At 37.3% G+C, this 15,648-nt stretch overlaps 1 protein-coding gene across 1 annotated transcript in view; it reads right to left on the bottom strand.

Moving 5' to 3' along the window:
• The window catches only part of PSD3 (pleckstrin and Sec7 domain containing 3), a 487,816-nt gene that overhangs the window by 432,450 nt on the left and 39,718 nt on the right, over nt 1–15,648 (bottom strand). The window lies entirely within an intron of this gene.

Below are 15,648 nucleotides of genomic sequence, written 5' to 3'. Positions count from 1 at the left end.
ATGAGAACTAAGTGAAACTTCTTATCTGCAATATCTTAAACAGATAGAAAAGTAAAGAACATAATATAACCAATTCCCATTACCTGCTACCTAGCTTTAACAAAGCTTAATATTTGGTCAGATTCACTACTTTGTTTTAAATATAGTTATAATTGCACATCATTCTGCAATTTGCTTTTCTCATTTACAATGATTTTTGAGATGTATTCAGGTCGATATTTATAGCTCCCGTTTTTTAATTGTCACTATTATATAATGTTCTAGTGTGTGAACGTAACTCAATTAATCTATGCATTGTCTTATTGATGAACATTTAGGCTGTTTATCAGTCTAATTTTTTTCATTACTGTAAACAATGTTGCAATAAACATCCCTGTTTATATCTTCTTGTGCTATGTGTAAGTTTCCCTACAAGTAAGAACTAATTTACCCCTTCACTAGCAATACAGGAAAGGTTCCTGCCTTATACAATCTTGTATGTGGTGCACTGGGGCCAGATTGCACTATGTGTGATAGCCAATTGACAATATTTCAGAAATTTGTAAGCCAGTTATTTAACATAGTTGTTATTAAAAATTAAGTTATATAAACTTACAATTAAATCTGGTCACATAGGAAGCCTCCCAAATTTATCACCTTCTGATTATTTTATAAGTTTACCTGTGCTTTTGAGATTGTTTAATGCCTGTTGTCTGTAAATGGCAGAAGTACCATATGAAGAATGGTGTGCTATTTCACACATCACTTCACAACTGTTCAATGACATCATGTTGGTGGTATTAAATGGCAAACACTTAAAATCAGTACTTGATTTATTGTTTTGTTGATTGCCTAGACTTAAGAAAACAATGGTGGTAATGATAATAACGTAGATTAAACTTAAACATGTGTTGTTTCTGTAGTTGTCAAACTAATGAAAAGCACAAAAATTTGAGAAATTATTTTTCCAGTATTAAAAAACTATTATCTAATGAAGCGAAACATTAGCTCATGTTGTTGACAAGTAAGCGCAGTTCTTATGTAAGCCTTTATTGTTTCACTTTTGCTTTATTAGCATAAGCTAAATACCAACCAACATTTATATCAGAACTACACTCAGTCATCAGTTGTAACTCTGGGTTGGCTATGGACTCAGGAATTTAGCAAAAAACAACATAAAGTTTTCTGTAAGAATCAGCCAGCTATATGGAATTGATAATAAAGAGTATTGTATATTTTATTATTTCTAAATTGGGCACTTCATAACCTTTATGTCAGTAAAATTTAAAATAAACAAACATAATTACATACATACCTGCAAACACTTTTTTCAGAGCTTTAACTGGCACTCTACTGCTTGTGATGGTATTATGAGACATTAATTTTGCCGATTAAAAAGTTTGGTGGACCTAAATTTGATGGATAGAAAATGCTACATCTTTGTTGTTTTAATAAGCATTTCCGTGATTCTTGTATTTTTTCCCTATGGCCATTGTAACAAAGTACCATTAACTGTGCAGCTTGAAAGAACAGAAATTCATTCTCTCTGAAATTAAAATGCCAGCAGGGCCATGCTCCCTCTGAGACTCAGGGTAGAATCTTCCCCCGCCTCTTCCTAGTTTTTGGTGCTGACTACTGATCCTCGCTGTGTCTGTGCCTGCAGCTGCCTCTCTCCAGCTCTCCCTCTGCTGTCACCCGGTGTTCTCTCCCTGTGTCTTCACATTGCTGTCTTCTTTAGAGGACACAAAACGTGTTGGATCAAGGGTCTGCCCCGCTCCAGTATGCACTCATCTTAACTAATTGAATCTGCAACAATTCTTTTCCCAATAAGGTCACATCCTAGGGGTTAGGACTTCGACATATCTTTTTTGGGGAGACACAATTCAACCCTTAACAGTTACTAATGAAGAACGGATTTTAGTAAGATTCCTTATAAGATTTGCTTACCAAAATCTGTTTATCTTTTATTTCAATTAGAAAAAAGCATAGGAAACATTACCTTTACCTTTTTTCCACTTTTATCCTTCCTGTCTTTCCCAGCACAATATGATTTTTAAAGTACTGAGGTAATCATTGCATAATCATTGTTTGATTCATAATTCTATCTGTTGGCAAAAGTGCTTCCAATATGGATCTAGAATAGAGGTGGTGTGCAGGCTTTGTGACCAGACAGATTTAACTTCAAATTCCAAATCTTATTATGACCTTGGGAACGAATATTATTTCAACCTCATTAAACTTTGATCTTCTTATCTGTAAAATGGGGATACTAGTAATCTATTTAATAATGTTGTGAAAATTTTACGAGATAATAGCCTATACTTGACATGTAGTAAGTGCACATTTAAAGTAGCTATAATTACAATTTCTTTTGTTGTTATTTTGATATTTAATAAATTCCAGACCAGGAGTCAGCATTATTTTAAATACCTGTTTTTCGCATGTCAGAGTATGTTTGCCACAGGTTGGTAACCCTGGGAGCCAGCACTTAGGTGGTGATTCACATGTAGGACATTCCCTGAGGCTGCTCTCAGAGTTACCACCATGGAGAAATGAACACATTAGGAGCAGACTAAGGGAGTACTACGCAGTCGCAGCCAAAATTTCACAGATCCTGTCAGGGAACTCTGAAGTTACAGTTTCTCAAATCAGAACAAGAAGGACTGAACCTTTATATTTCCACATCGACCAGTCCCTACTGGCAGGAACAAGGCTGTTCCTTTCAGTGGCTGGCAATCCAGGAGAAGGACTCAGATGAGAGCTGCCAGCGGCCAACACTTCCAGCAACTGAAGAAATTAGTTCTTTAGTCCCAAAAGGGTGGGGTGAGCAGGGCTGGTGGTGGTGGTGATCTGGGTAGTGCACCACAGCATTGCCGACAGCGTCCAACAGATCTGGGATTTCATCCCTGTCCTTAAAGGAGCAGCCTTCTCAAATAATTTTCACAATCACAATTATTAATCTTCCTTCATAAACCCAAAGTGGTAAATTCTCAATTTCTTTCTCCATACTTGTTTGCTTTAGGTGAAATAAGCATTCGTGGAAGACTAACCTTATCATAGAGACAGGTAAGCTTATCTCACTAGTCATCACTAGAGTGCCAGACTCTCACCAATTTTACTCAGAGTAGAGAGCACAGGCCCGAACCTTCTCCTCTACATGAAGATTGTAATAGTGGATGTGATGTGTTGTCCCTGGATGTCAGAAGCAAGAACAATCCCGTGAACTCAGCAAGTCCATGTCCCTCCACTCTACGTCATTCCACTGATTCTTGACTTGTACCTTCCTCCAGAAAGTTTCGGCTCCCAACTTCGCCATGATCACTTTAGTTTATAAACTATATACTAAAAAATTAAAAATAATACAAAGGCCCAAGAGGAAACCATCCTTGTCCTCATCCCGCTTCTGACTCATCCTGGCCATCTACTGTTAGCACCACAGATCACAGGGCAGTTCACTGCCTGGCATCCATCTGGCTAATTTTTCTTTCTTGACTGCTAACACACGGCTCTCTCTTTCCTTAGCATAACCATCTTCTTTCTTGATCTCTTAGCTGGCAATTCCAAGGACCAACCCCAGCATGGACCTCGTAATTTCCAGTGTCTCCCTTGTTTTGACTATTGTTAACCCAGTGTTTTCAGTTGTCGCCTTATTCTCCTGATCTTAGTTACATATATCTCTTCTGATCTGTAGCAACCATTAGAGAAACCCCTAACTGTCCTGATCCCTTTGCTACTCATGTCTTAGGGCAGTGCTTCTATATCTGAGTTTGGTCAGATATATAATAGTTCTCCTAGTAGAGGAAGTGCCTTTGGGTTAAGAGCTTGGCAGGCAGGATAGAGGCATGAAAGAGTTTTGAATCAGAGGTCTGGGAACTGTCATTAACCCCTGGAATGTCAGAGGTGAAAGGAACTTAGTGGTTATATACTTAAAATTCATTATTTCATTAACAGGGGGATTAATTTCCAGGGAAACGTGTTTTGCTTAAGTCACAGAGCTAAGTAGTGGCAGAGCTGTATGAAAATCTCATCCTTGATACTAGTCTCTTGGTCTCTACTCATACAGTATGACATTGAATAAATAGATCTCTTCATGTCTCTGAGCCACAATTTCTTCATTTGTCATAAGTTTTGAGAATTTGTTATGAGATTTATCATGAGACTCAAATAGGATCATATGTGTAGAGAGGATTTATAAAGCCTTTTATTTTATTGAGGTATAACTGACATATAACTATAAAACCTAAATTCCATATAAAACATTGTAATATGAAGTCTTTTAATTGCTATCTTTATAGATTATAGGTGTTTAGTTATGTATCTTATTTTTCTTGATCTTATATTTTGAGATATAATATCTACATGTTAAAGAAAGAGACAAATACATGTCACCCAGCTAGGGTAAGACTTAAGTTAGCTTAAAATTTTGAAGAATAGTAAATTTTGCTGCATTTTTTCATGATTTTTTTCTTAATCTATAAGGGAAGTTCAATGAAATTACACATATATAATTAATTTTTGTATATTTACTTTGAACAAAATAATTTGTGTAATTTGAAGGAAAAGGAAGATAACCAGAATCCAAAGTCTGTCTCGATATTCTGAATATTTAAAACAGCAATATGGAATAGAGAAAAGAGCACAGGATTTAGATTAAGAGATTTAGACTTGAGAGGGCTTAGGTTTATGTAATTTGAGTAAGCTTTTCATCCTCTCTCAGGTTACTACCATATCAGAAAAGGATAATGATATCATTCCCATCTCACCAGGTTGTTATGAGGTCAAGAGAGCGAAAGTGTTTTGTAAACTCTACAGCAGAGTTCAAACGTCCACTCGAGCCAGTAGATAGCTTTGGTTGTTTTGTATACTGTTGGCCCACTCAGTGCTTTAACATTCTTTACTTGCTTGAAACCTTTCTAAAAGAGAGATTTTTACACGAAAACCTGGATTTCTGTTCCCTGCTGGCAGCCCTGGACTGACATTCCTGAGAGCACAGCCATCAGGACTGCTCACCTGCCATGGAGACCAGGTGACAAGCTGAGGTTGTCCATTGGGCCTGTCTCTTATTTTTCGTACACTGGAATTTCTCCTGTAATGGAGGAAAGAGGAAAGTGAAGCATTTCTTAAGTTCATGTCTTTATCAAAAGGTAGAAAATGAAAGCTAGACTGAAAGGATCACATAGCTCAGAAAAAAATGAGAGGAAGTGTGTTTCTTTGCAGAAGCTAAGAATATGCTCACATGTTTAGTATAAAGATAAAGTAGATCTATGTTCAAAGCATGTCCTAAGTTGCCTTTATAGAAAAAAATGCAGCATACTCTAACATGTTATGCTAACAATGTTAGCGAATATTATGTCAGCCTCCACTTATCTCTTATTTGTTTCTCCTCGTCTCTTCCATTTAGCAGAATATGAATTGCTTTTATGGCCATTAAATTCTTCTGCAACTTGAAGCACTCTATTACAAAATTTTGCTGTATTGTCTAAGAGGTTTCAAGTGTCTTCAATCTAAGTATGAATTGCTTATTTTAAATTTCCTTAACATTTCTAGTCTTAGAGTCCAGTTCATATCAAGGAATATAAATTTAAGAAATGGAAAGAGAAACCATAGCTTAGTATGTCCACCATCTGCTGCAGGAAATCACTCACACAAAGTGTAAAAGTGGACTTATAGCATGAGCCTGATTATAAAGTCTAGAAGGCATCCGGTTTGCATTTCTACCTGGAAGACACAACAATTGGCTTTTATTTCCTTCTTTGTGTGTCCTACATTCTAACTTTACTTAATGGCATTTAAATACATGTCCAAACCCCCAGGCTAGAAACTCAGAGTTACCTTTCGATGATCCTTCTGCTTCACCTCCCACATTTAATTTAGCAAGTATGTTTCATGAATTCTATTCTAGATGTCTTTGGAATCTGCATCATTTTTTTTTTTCATTCTCATTGTCAAATATCATTGCAATAATTTTTTTAACTTTTCTTTTTCCTGTCTTTCCCCAACCCACTACATTCTTTGTGCTGTGTATATACATATAGATGATATATATCATATATGTACACAATGGTATAACCACCTCTCTTTTCTTGTGGTTTTCTATAATGATGAGGTTCAGAGTTCTCACCATGACACCTTCAAGAGCTGGGCCTTTGAGTATCTCTTCAATTTCAACTTTGATCATTTCATGTCGCATTCAGATCCCACTTGTTCATGAATTTCACAAGTATTTACTGAATGTCTATAGTATTCAGAGTGTTATTCTAGGTTCTGAGAACACAACAGTGAGCAAAACACAAAAATCTCTACCTCCGGAGTTTATATCTAAAGATAGGTTGTAGGTGGCAGATAATAAACTAAATATGTAGCATATAGAGTAAGTTTGATAGCTGTATGTGAAAAATAAAAAAGAAGAGGATATGGCCTAAGTGGAGAGATTGCTATTTTATGTGAGAGATTAGGAAGACATGCTGAGAAAGGCCATTGAATAAAAACTGGAGGGGACAGAACAAGTGTGCCCAGGGGAGGCTGAAGAAGAGTTAGGCCTTTGTGGGTGAAGAGTGAACCAGAAGAGAGAGCAAAGGGGACCTAAGCAGAATGAGAAGAAGGGAAGCGCGAGGTCATTGACGGCTTTGGTCAGCCACGATGAGAAATTTAGCTTTTACTCAGAGCAAAATGGGGGTCACTGGGGTGCATTTAAGCTGGAGAATTACATCATCTGTCTTATCCTGTAAACTTATCTGTCTGCTTTACGAATAGGTTGAAGCGGGGCAGCCCTGCAAGAGATGACAGCGGCTTGGACCAGGGTGGAAGCAATAGAGCTGGTGAGACATGACCAGGTTCTGGATCCTTTCAGTAGAGCCAAAAGGATTTGCTGACATTCTGGATATGGAGTATAGAGAGGATTCAATAGGGACTCCATGGGAGGAGCCGCCGACGAAGAGTGTGTGTGTGTGAAGAGTGTGTGTGTGCGCGCGCGCGCGTGTGTGTGTGTGTGTGAGAGAGAGAGAGAGAGAGAGAGAGAGAATAAGAAGCTTGATTTGGGGTGTATTAAGTTTGAAATGCTTATTAGACAGCCAAGTGGACATGGTGAGTAGGCAGAGGCAGTCTGAGGTGTGTATCCTCTACACCCAGGAACAGCAGCATTTTTTTCTTTCCAGCACTACCTCATTCTTTCTTTTATATGCCGTTTTGCACTTGCTTAAATGTACTTTCTTCTCGGCCTCTACTTTACCACTTATGGAATTGAATTGTAATTATCGTTTTAATTTATCTGTTCCTTTCACCATACCGTCCTGCTACTTACTCATCCTCAGTACAGTATCTGATACAAAATAAATAACCAAGAAAAGTTCAATGAATAATTGAAGACTATGGGACCATAATCTTTTATGTTCAATTGTTAGATTTCTTGATAGATTTTGCTGTTTTTCTTCTCTCACAAAAAAAAAAAGAGCTGGTTTTTTTGCACATATTGTTTTAATCAATGTGAATTAAATTCTATTTGTGTTGATGTGCTTTTCTTTTCATGTTCCCATGGGCACACAATTTATGACGCATGAGTAATATCTGGCACACAGAGTCCCTAATAGCTTCTTTTTCTTATTAGATCAATGATTGTCTGAATTATTGAGAAAGGAAATATCTAGAAAGAGAAATGCCCAATTCCTTGAAAATGTTGTTAAAGAGAAGACATGGCAGTATAAAAATATTGACAACGAAATTGTTTTGGGGGAACTCGAATCCTTATTTATGGAAACTTGGAATCATTTTAAAGTATATTTTCAGCTAGTGACTTTGTAATGAAAGTTTGGCTTCTGAATACTGGATGCATTTATCGTGTCTTTAATTAAATGTTTTGTCTATTTTTAAAGATACATTAAGAAAAATATTTCATTTTAATAGACAAATTTTCCCCTATACCTCTCTACCTTTCCCAGCCCACCAATTCCTCTCTGGAGCCTAACTCAGTTAATAACTATTTTCCTCATTTTTTTCATAAACTAAGCCTTAACATATATTTATATTTGTGTCTATCCTTTTTTTTTCATAAATGGGACTCTACTGCATAATTGTTTCTATTACATAGCTTTCTTTCACTTAACATATCTCACGTATTTAAAAAAATAAAAGCATATAATAATAGCACATATGCTAACACATATCAATATACTTCTTTCTTGTCAACAGCTCCATAACATCCCACCGTATAGATGGGCCGTAATCTAACTTAAAATCTCTTACTGTTGGGGATTTAGTGTTGAATGTTTGTTGTTGCAACAAAAAGTGCTTCAGTGAACAACTTTGTGTATTAATACACATACAGATTTATATATACATATACAGATACATTAGCATTAAATACCTAAAATATGTCTATGTAGGTCTATTTATATATAGGTAAATATATGTATAGATACACAAAGTTGTTCATATTATATATATATCTCTAATAAAAGCTATGTGTGAGATAGTTTTTAACGGATATTTGCTGTTAAAATTTTTGACATATAATTGACAACTCTGAGAAATCCAGCAAGATAGATACCCTGGTGTCGACCAACACATGCTGCACAAAATTTAATCAGGACTCAGATTTCTATTAGGGAAGCCTCATTAACCAAGCCATCTACACTCATTTTGAGATTGCTGGTTGGCCAAAAAGCAAGTAGCAGATGCTGACCTTGCAAAGGTTAACTTAATAGAACTGAATTTGATTCAGATTCAATCACTGCTTCCACAGTCGTTCTGTGGGCCAGATAGTAGACGGCAGAGGTGACATCACGGCGCTGTGCTGCATGGCTTGATGTTCAAGCATGACTCACACCTATGCTCTGAAAGACTCTATTGTTGCTTCACTCCTGGGTGGAGTGGGGATTTGACTCATTCACTGACTCAGTCCACCAGCACACCCTCAAATATGCCAATGGAACTTCCACATGGGGACATTAACCCCATCACACCCTCCTCTCCAGCAAGTAGGAAAGGATACAGAGAGTCCCAATTTAGATTGGTCTTTTGCTGTGAAGAATGCAGCTTATTCTTGGGGTTCTCTATCCCTTCCTGCTACCTCCCCCACCTCTATTCCAACTACCTAGCTCTCAAATGGCATTTTAAATGCCAAAGGGTCATTTAAGTTCAATTTAACAAGCATGGCACGAGTAATATTGTGAATAAACATTTTGGTTAAATCTATGTGCTTAATTATAGCTATATAATTTATCTGTAAATAAATCATTTCAGGGTAAGTGTAGCTACAGCCTCAATCCCTTCTTACTAAAAAGATGATAGTTTTGCAACTTGGGCGAGCAGGCTTCATGTTTTGGTTGGGTTTTGATCCTCTGCTAAAGCTCAACATTTTCTTTATTGCTTCCAGAGTCAATTCTTTGCATGGTCTGGTCGACATGTTATGAGTGTTACATGGTAAATTTCTTGCTGCTAATTCTTGCCCTTCTAATTTATTCCTTTGCTTTCTCTTTCCTTGCAAGAGATGCTGCTGCTTCTTCCCAAATATTCTCTTTTGTCCTCATTTTCCTCGTGGTGTCAGCATCTGTATTAAATCAGTGTCTTGTCTATGTTTGTTCAGACCTTTCTGTCTCGCCAGAGATTTTTCTGAGACTAGCTCTTTTCATGGTGGGAGAGGCTCTTTCTCTGCTCTTCATGAAATCTCATTAATGGATCAGGAAAGACTGGCTTTTAGGTATAGTCATCAGAAAGAGTACTTTCTCCTCAACACACGTACACACACCGTACACACACACACACACACACACACACCCTTCTGCATTTTAAAAACCACTTAAAACTGGCAGAAAGCTCCCCTCAGCACCTTGCATTTTTAATCCCGTACTGCATACTAAGCTGACCAGAGGTTTGGGATGTTAGCAGATGGGAGGAATGAATCGGACATGCATGAATACAAAAGATGAAGCAGGAAGGAAGTATATTTGTTCCATCATCTGGGTAGAATGTTATTACAGATGGGGCTGGAATAAGAAGGCTGTGATCATGTTCCTCGGTGTGGTGCTTGTTCTGAGCCACATTTTTTAGTTTTAGCTTCTTTTCCTAAATTCTTCGAAATTGTCAAGTTAGAAGTACAATATACCATTTACAGGAATTATTTGTTAATTGTTAATGACAGTTAACATTCAACATTTGCAGAAACCATTTTTCGTTCCGCCCTCACCTCTTCATTCTATGCTTCGAAAGTGCAGCTCGTCAAGGAGCACCAGTGGCATAGATGTGCTGTATCTCAACACACACCGACTCTTCCTTTCACACCAAAACCCGGTGTGAGGGAAGGAGATCTTAATAGGAGACAAGATCTTAATAGGAGACCTGGACTGTGGCTGTTATTTGACCATTTTCTAGCTACCTGGCCTTGAGGTGGTGGTTCCTGCCCTCTTGTGCACAATTGTCTAAAGGCAGAAAGCTAGCTTAGGCTTCTCAAGGTCCCTTCTATCTCTAATATCTATGAACCAAGAACTTAGTTTAGTTAATTTACTATCGCTCTCATCCTCCCAAGAAAGAAAAGAAATGTACAAATAAGTGATTACGCAAGCCTCATGAGGTAAAGAAAATTACATTAATGGAAAAACTGTTGTAAGTCAGACCAGATGACCCTCCAAACCTCGGGATTTCTTGAGTACATTACTTTTACTTAGAAACAAAGACATAATGACAGGACACAAGATCATGTAACATGTGCTCAGCACAGTGCATAGAACACAGGTACCAAGAAATGAGTGCTTCTCATAAAAAATAACAATGGTTTTGTTGTTAATTTTTATAGAAAGTTCCTTATGTGATGTATATAGTCATGTGTATTATCTTTCTATATAGTTTTCACTAAGTAAGCAGACACATACATTTAAATTTAATATATTGTAACATCTCTGTATAAAATGTGCCTCATTTCAATTACTCATAATTATGATTGAATTTTATTACAACAAATACAAAGTTTAGGGACAAGTTTACTCAGGAGACAGATGGCTTTGGGGCTCTCTAGAGTTTTTCCTGGCTGCAAAACTTAAGGACCATGTAGTTAGAGATGGTGCGTCCTTTGAGTCAGGAGCATTTCCTGCTCTCCTGAGATGTTACTTGGCATGTAAAGCCTCAGCTTGTGTCTGAACTATTCCAGGCATATTCACCATGAACTTTCACCTTTGTTCCTTTACCAGGTGTCTGCTTTATAATATCAAAAAAACATGAAAGGTTTGGCCCAAACTCAAAGGCACAGAACCTGAATTCCATCATAACTTTTAAAAGCAAAATTCCATCCATCTTAGTTGTCATTCTCAGTCTGTTCCAGCACTGCTGCTTCCCTACCAAAATGACCTGACAACTTTTAGACTCAGCTTTAGCAAGGATATAAGCCAACAATAGTCAGACTTTGCAGTATGTTTGGAAGTCCCACACATAAGCCTGAGGGTTCTGAAGCTGCCCTGCTGCCCCAGGTCTGCAGTATGAGATGCAGGGGGCTGAACTAATGCTTCTGTCACGTTCATGCAAATTAAGAGCTTTAGGATCCCAACTCGTTTTTCCACCTAGAGTATATCTGTCTGCCTTACTTCGTTCTGGAGTTTTACTTCCACCAGCTTAGACCATCACCAACTCGCCCAATACCGACTAGTCTATTCCTCCAGGGTAGGATACTGTTTCTGTAACTTTTTCTATCTCCTCAATGTCTACCCTTTACTCCCAAAGACAGTTCCTTGAGCCAATTCAGAGAAGCTCTCTGAATCTGAAAGTTACTTGATTCTGAGAACCATGGCTTTCTCATTGCCCCAGAAGCTCCCCAAGGTTGACCCTGGATTAAACCCCTGAATTTACGAATCAGGCCCTGTCTGACGGAGCGCTGCGTAATCCGGCTCCAGGCTATCTCTGCACATGCACCTCCTTGTTGTCTGCCCTCACTACCCCACTGGGTCTTCTTCCTTGTCCCACTAGGACCTGTTAAACTTGGTCCTACTTTTGATCATTTGCACCAGCTGAGTGCTGTGCTCCATGTGTTTTTTTTTTTTTTCCACCTAATTTCATATGAGTTGCTCTTTCTTGTCATTTATATCTCAGCTTATAGGTCACTTTTTCTGAATGACCTTCACTGATGCCCCCAATCTCTTTCCCATCACTCTTTTAAAAATCTTTACATAATATTTATCTCTAACTGACATGTTCGTATTTATTTATTTTAATTATTATGTGTCTCTTTGTCTCTCTTTTGCCCCTGACCTCCTCTGTATCCTACCAACATAAGGTCCATGAGAGCAGGACCTCACCTGTTTTGGCCTCTGCTATATCCCAGCACCTAGGATATCTTGCGATATATAGGAGTTGTTCAATAAGTGCTTATTAAATTAATGAGTGTTAACCCATCTTGGGTAAGAGGGAGGACAGAGACCTTTACTCTGCTAATTTCCCCATCTTGGCCACCACATAGTTACCTCAGCTCACAATTTCTTTCCCATTGGGCATACCTAACATCTGTAGGTTCAGGCTACACAGTATAAGATAATTATCTTGCATTTTGTCACAGGAACACTGCTATATATATCAATAAAATAATGAGACTTTTAGTATATGCTCACTTTTTTCAACACATTGTTAAAAGTTTCTTTTCTAATTTTTATGTAAGTTGGTTCATCACCAATAAAGCAAAAATCACATTCCAGGGCATTCTTGTTTCTTTCCCTCTTTGCCCCCACCAACCCTCTTTTTCCTTGGCTGAGCCTGAGGACCATCATGAAGTGTGGTGCTGGAGAAGAGACATTGGGGAAGGAAGCTGATGGATGAGGCCGAGGCAGGGAGATACCATTGCCATGCTGCCTACCTAATTGTAATGGGCTTTAACTGTGTGTGACAGTCTGGATGCAAAATTTCAGGAAACCGAGGATTGCTCATAGTGAAGGCAGTGATGAATAATAAGTTGGGTTGGCCTAAATCAGTGACAGAAGGAAACTCAAAGGCACAACTTGAAGTGATGAAGCTTAACTGAAAACTGCTTGAAAACAGGGTGGAAAGCCAGTCTCCCAGGTTGCCATTAGGAAAAAAGCAATTCTGAATAAAAGCAACTCTCAGAAGAGTCTTAACTCACACAGACATAGTAGAGCGCATGGCTGTTATTCCAACCACATCTATATACACACACCCAGAGATGGTAGTGACTACTAAAAGTCAGACCTTTGTATGGAGTATGAAATATCCATGTAGATAATATATAGAGTATGTCAGTGGAACTGGAAACAGAATTTAGGAGACTTCAAATGAAATCTAATGCATGCTATTGAAATCCTATTTGGAATTTTAATTCTTAATAATTATATACATTTTGAATTCGATAGAGCATTTTCTCTACATTATTTTGGATGATCCTTATAACAATCTCATGTAGTACACAATAGCAAATAATATCATTCTTACAGGTGAGAAAATGGAAACTCAAAGGGGTTAAGAAAATTACCACAATGTCATACATGGTTTCAGATTCTCTTTTAGGTTCAGAAGGTTCAAATGAATCTAAAAAACTACAATTTTCCTAACTTTTAACTTTGAGTAACTTATATTAGCCTAAAAAACTTGCCATAAAACTGAACTGATTTTTAAGAAGAGAGGAGAGTATATAGGTCTATCTCATTTTAAATAAACTGAATAGGTAGGGTTCTATATTTCTAGATAGTGAAAAATCAGGTTTGGTAGTAATTACTCATTTTATAAGAGGACTCTTATGTGGTCAAAAGAATATGATTGACTTGTTTAAAAAATAAACTCCTTTAAATGTACACTAAAATATTTTAAAATATCTTTATCTAGATATACTGGTACATTTTAAACGATCAAATTTATTGTATAAATTAGGTAGGCAAACTAGAACATATAAAGAATTTTTTTAATTAATAAGAAAAACAAACGATATAAAAATAGACAAAATATATTACTAGCTGAATCATAGAAGAGGAAGCCCAGAAGGCCAACAAACACATGCTTAAGAAAAAATGCTAGTCCTTCCCTTCCTCCTGAAAGCATGGTTGTCCAGCCAGGGACTATATTTCCCAGCCTCCTCCTAAAAATGTACCTATGCATTCATAAGACTAATTTTTCCCAGTAGAAATTGAGTGGAAGACATACTAACTATTTTTTCTATTCATTTATTCTCCTCTCCCCTCCCCTCCTCTTTGGTAACTACTAGTCCATTGTCCATGACCATAAGTCTCTGTTTGTTTGTCCTGTTCATGTGTTGCTTTTAGGTTTATGTCCCACATATAAGTGATATCATGTGGTTTTCAACCTTTTCTGTCTGGCTTATTTTGCTTAGTATGATTATTTCAAGGTCCATCCATGTTGTTGCAAATGGCCGTATTTCATCTCTTCTTATGGCTGAGTAATATTCCATTGTGTATATGTACCACAGCTTCTTTAGCCAATCATCTATTGGAGGACACTTTGATTGCTTCCATGTCCTAGCCACTGTGAATAATGCTGCTATGAACATTGATGTGCAAATATCTTTTTGAATATGAGTTTTCAAGTCTTTGGGGTAAATACCCAGTAGAGGGATTGCTGGACATACGATTGATCAATTCTTAGTGTTTTGAGGACCCTCCATACTGTTTTCTGTAGTGGCTGTACAAATTTTCAGTCCTACCAGCAGTGTATGAGGGTTCCTATTTCTCTACATCCTTTCCAATATGTCCTACCAGCAGTGTATGAGGGTTCCTATTTCTCTACATCCTTTCCAATATGTGTTATTACTTGTCCTATTGCTTATAGCCATTTTAACAGGTGTGAGATGGTATCTCATTGTGGTTTTGATTTGCATTTCCCTAAGCTAGTGACGTTGAGCATCTTTTTATATATTTGTTGGCCATTTTTATGTCCTTTAGGGAGAAGTGTCTGTTCAGGTCCTCTGCCCATTTTTTGATTGGATCATTTGGGTTTTTTGTTGTTGTTGTTGTTATTGAGTCGTATGAGTTTTTTGTATATTTTGGATATTAGGCCCTTATCAGAGGCATTGCTTGCAAATATATTTTCCCATTCGGATGGTTGTCTTTATCTTGTTGATGGTTTCTTTTGCTGAGCAGCTTTTTAGTTTGATTTAGTCCCATTCATTTATTTTTGCTTTTACTTCCCTTAAGGCATACTAACTTATGCCTTATTTGCATATAAGAAAATTGTTTTACCAGAAATTCTCTAATCCTTTTCTAAAAGTTATTATCTAGCAACAACCTGACTGCAACCATGAAGACAAGGATGATAACCTAAGGGATGGCAGTATAAAAAAATGGAAGATAGCATCCCTGAATAACTGTGTGGAGCAGAGCCACCTTACCAGCCTGGATTGCTCAACGTAAGATTGTTATACAAGAGAGAAATGTCTTTCTTAATAACTAGTGTATCTGGGGGCCTATTTGTTACAGAAGCTTAGCTTTTACCCTACTTATATAATGTTCAATTTAACTAGTAATCTGAGAAATGCCAGTTAAAACAGGATACTATTTCATATCCGAAGGTTGGCTACATTTTTAAAAATCTGATGATACTAAGAGTTAGCAAGAATTTGGGAAATGAGAAACCCTCAAATACTTCTGCCAGAAGCATAAATTGATGCTCCTACTTGGAGAACAATTTGTCAATATAACTAAAATCATTTCTAGACATAGTAACTCTACATACTGA

The sequence above is a fragment of the Rousettus aegyptiacus genome, unplaced genomic scaffold (genome assembly GCF_014176215.1).
Source record: "Rousettus aegyptiacus isolate mRouAeg1 unplaced genomic scaffold, mRouAeg1.p scaffold_m13_p_11, whole genome shotgun sequence".
NCBI lineage: Eukaryota > Metazoa > Chordata > Mammalia > Chiroptera > Pteropodidae > Rousettus > Rousettus aegyptiacus.
The sequence above is the reverse complement of the archived record's forward strand: the minus strand, read 5'-3'. Positions and strand labels throughout refer to the sequence as shown.